The following is a 3,317-nucleotide window of genomic DNA, read 5'->3' as shown; positions in this document are numbered from 1 at the left end:
TTATCATCATTTGGGTCACATGCTCCTTAATACATGTGATGAAGGTGAGAAATCTACCTCTGCTACACCTCTTCTCTGTGATGCAGTAGAGGTTTTTCCACAGAGCACCAGTCATGCAAAGTCAGCAGAGGAGAGTTTCTGGGTATCCTCTGGTCTCTGCTATCCTCCAAAGAGCTTTCTGATGGCAGCATGGCTGCATGTGCCCTGTCAGACACTCTGGTTCACTCCCAGAGCTGTCCTTTGAGGTGGTGTTCAGGGCAGCTGGCGATTCTGAAGCCCTGTGGGGCTGTCAGTGGGCGATGGATGGGAGATGGATGTCAGAAGTAATTGATGCTGGGGCTCTCTCTGAAAATTGATCCATAGCTGAGATTTGCCCTCACTTCTGGCAGAAAAAAACAACTCTCTGTCTAACAAATAAAAAAAAGGGTAAAAATGTAACAAAACTTACTTTGAGCTGAGATAATGGATTGAATTTCTCTCACATCTGTGTTCCTCTTTTTCAGAGAAGGGCAGAGTCCATAATTATGAATCTTGATTTTGAGAAGAAAGAGGAATGCCTCTTGAATGTACTGATGTGCATGGTGAGGAAGTGATACAGACCACTGAGAAATAGGCTTAGAATTATAAATTATAGCTCTCAGCTAAAACTGAAACTAAGATTTCAATTTAAGACTCAAAACAAAATAATGGGTTTTTTTAATCCTTTCTATTTTACTGAAAGAGAGTATTATGTTTGGTAGCACTGGGCATTAGAAGTTAAGGTTTGCAAGAAGAATTACAAGAGAAAGTAGAAGTTTTAAAAAAGGAAGTTGACAGAAATAATTGCCATTTTCAATACACATTTCTAAAGACAGGCTGTAGCAAACAAATAAAAAGGCATTTGAATCAAATAAAAAATTTCTTTTTGATTAGACTCTCCTCTGGTATCCTTGTGCCGCCTATGATTTTTTATTGTATTCCTAAAACCTCTTTAGTTACCTTTCTGGAATGACAAATTTGAGGGCATGGTATAGCCTTTACATCTGCCTTGTTCTTTAAATCTGTTCTGAAGTCCAATTTAATGTCTGTAGGTTTCTGAAAAAAAAGAGAAACAAATAGGGAGACGAGAAAAAACACCAGCCTTAATTTAAATAAAGTGCAGAGTTATTATATGGGACAACATGAGTTCACAATTGAATCGGGAAACTTGAGGGAAGGCTCACAGAGAATGAAAAAGGCATAGTGTGTGATGTCCATGTTTATTGCATACAGAAGGTTTTCCTAGCATAACCAACACTTATTTTTCAGACAGTCAAATGCTTGACATTACAAAGTGCACTATTCAGCATTTGGAATTTGCCCGGCCAACTGAGTTTTCTTATGCTAGATGTCTGCCACATTCTAGGGATTTTCTTTGTCTTCATATGGCTTAGCTTGTTTTGTAAAAGTTGTTCTCTATGCCTACTGTTTAAAAATTCATCCATGCTCAAACGTGCTATAAACCAGGTAAAATTGTTTTTTGAGCCCTGCCAGACATTAAGGTAGTGGGCTGAGGAGGGAAAGCATGGGGAGGGGGGAAGGAGGGGGTGAAATGAGTGTCTTTTTAAACATTTTTCTTGTATTCTTTTATGCACGAGCAAAGAAAGCCATTCAAGTTGAATGCCAATGGCACAGAGATGCAATCTAAACAAGTGGGGCAAAGAAGATGAGATAGAGAAACTGAGACTAGACATTGTTGCTGCAGCAAAAACAAAAGGCTATTTCTGAATGCTGGCCCTTGCTGGGAAGGGAAAGACAGACAAGTAATTGGGAAGGAAAGCCAAGTGATACTGGGAATCGATGATGAGGAGAGATACCATAGAGATCAGCACTTGGTGGGAAACAAACATGAACATATGCTTAAAATTGGTGAAGTAATGCTTGATCCCATGGAAATATGGTGTCTCATTATATTTCCTTAACACTTGTGACTTAAAATTGTACAGTTAATGGTCTTTTAAAGGCAGTAATTAAGTGTAGCCTCTCCATACATGGCATTTTAAAAGACTGCCTTTTGTGGGGTTTTACCCATATGTATGTGAATTGTGTCCTATCTGTCCATTTCCATCATCTGAGTTGTAATACCTGGAATGATGTTCTCTACCACATCTCAGCTGAGAGTAAAGAAAGTATTCATAAGTGTTGGCAGTGGTGAGAGCGCTATAGAAAATTGCTTTAAAACAACCATTTCTGTAGTAAACTGATATTCCCTCCAATATTCTAATATAGTAAAGAAACCACTATAAAATCATTAAATAATTAGCAGTACATTTTTGAAAGAATCCTAAATTATTTAAAAAGAAGGGAGGAAGAAATATCATAGCAGACTCTTAACAATCTCAAATAAAATACAGTGACTAACAAAAATATAATGAACTTTTCGTGCTACAGAAATCCATAAGAAGTACAGAAATGGTTGATGTAATTGGTTTAGTTTATTCATCTTAATAAAGGCCTCATTTGTTTCACTATTAAGAATTTTTAATTGGCTCATAAATGCCATTTGTTTTGACTTTGTTTCACATGCTTAACTTCCAAAGGATGTCTCAAAGTTCCGTTGTTTCAGAGCAGAGAAAAAGCCTTCAGAAATAACTTCCCAGTCCTTTCAATGGCAGTATTTGAAAAATCTGGGTACAATGGGACAGGAAAGTTGAAAACCCAAGACCTCACTAGGCTTCTTTCACCCAAATTCAGTCATATCTGAGGAGGGATTCCTGAATTCACCAAATAAAAAAAAGGTCATTTTTAGAAACTCTGGCTTGTTGGCCTACTTTAAGATAGTATCTTCTGAAAAATAGCTTTAATCCATTTGTATAGTGCATTATCCTTGAAATAAAGAGCTGAAGAATAAGTAATCCATTTCTGTACAAAAAACCTTGATGTCCCCATAATTTTCCCTGCAATGCTCAATCACTTTTAATCTTTTACCCCTGTTTCCTTGTATTTATTTCAGAGTTTAATTCAAATATTGCTGCAGGCTACAGAGTTCACCAATAAAACCCTTCTTTGAAGAAGCACATTTTCCTGTGCGGGATACTCACAGCACTGAATATCCTCTGTGGTTTTCAGGTGGACCTGTCATTGAACTTCTTCCTCTGAATTCCCAAAGTTCTTCAGTTGAACTTTGGGCCTTTTCTAGCCCAAACCTTGAACAGCTTTTTACAAAACCACTGGTGACCAAGTGGTTAGCAAACACAGGGCTAGCAAACTCTACTTGGTTTATGCAACTGCTTTACTAGTCTTTACTTTTCCTGGTGACACCACTGATAAAGAATTTCCACTTGTTTTAAACCAGGTAC

The 3,317-nt window shown here is 37.5% G+C and overlaps 1 long non-coding RNA gene across 1 annotated transcript; it reads right to left on the bottom strand.

Annotated features, from left to right (window-relative positions):
• Window positions 1-514: 514 nt before the first annotated feature.
• Window positions 515-3,079, bottom strand: LOC134418125 (uncharacterized). Its single transcript, XR_010027713.1, has 3 exons — window positions 3,060-3,079; window positions 979-1,074; window positions 515-530 (listed from the first exon to the last, which is right to left on the bottom strand). It is a non-coding gene; the product is annotated as an uncharacterized LOC134418125 (long non-coding RNA).
• Window positions 3,080-3,317: the final 238 nt, after the last annotated feature.

The sequence above is a fragment of the Melospiza melodia genome, chromosome 4, assembly GCF_035770615.1.
Source record: "Melospiza melodia melodia isolate bMelMel2 chromosome 4, bMelMel2.pri, whole genome shotgun sequence".
NCBI lineage: Eukaryota > Metazoa > Chordata > Aves > Passeriformes > Passerellidae > Melospiza > Melospiza melodia.
Note: the sequence above shows the minus strand (reverse complement) of the source record. Positions and strands in the feature narration are given on the sequence as shown.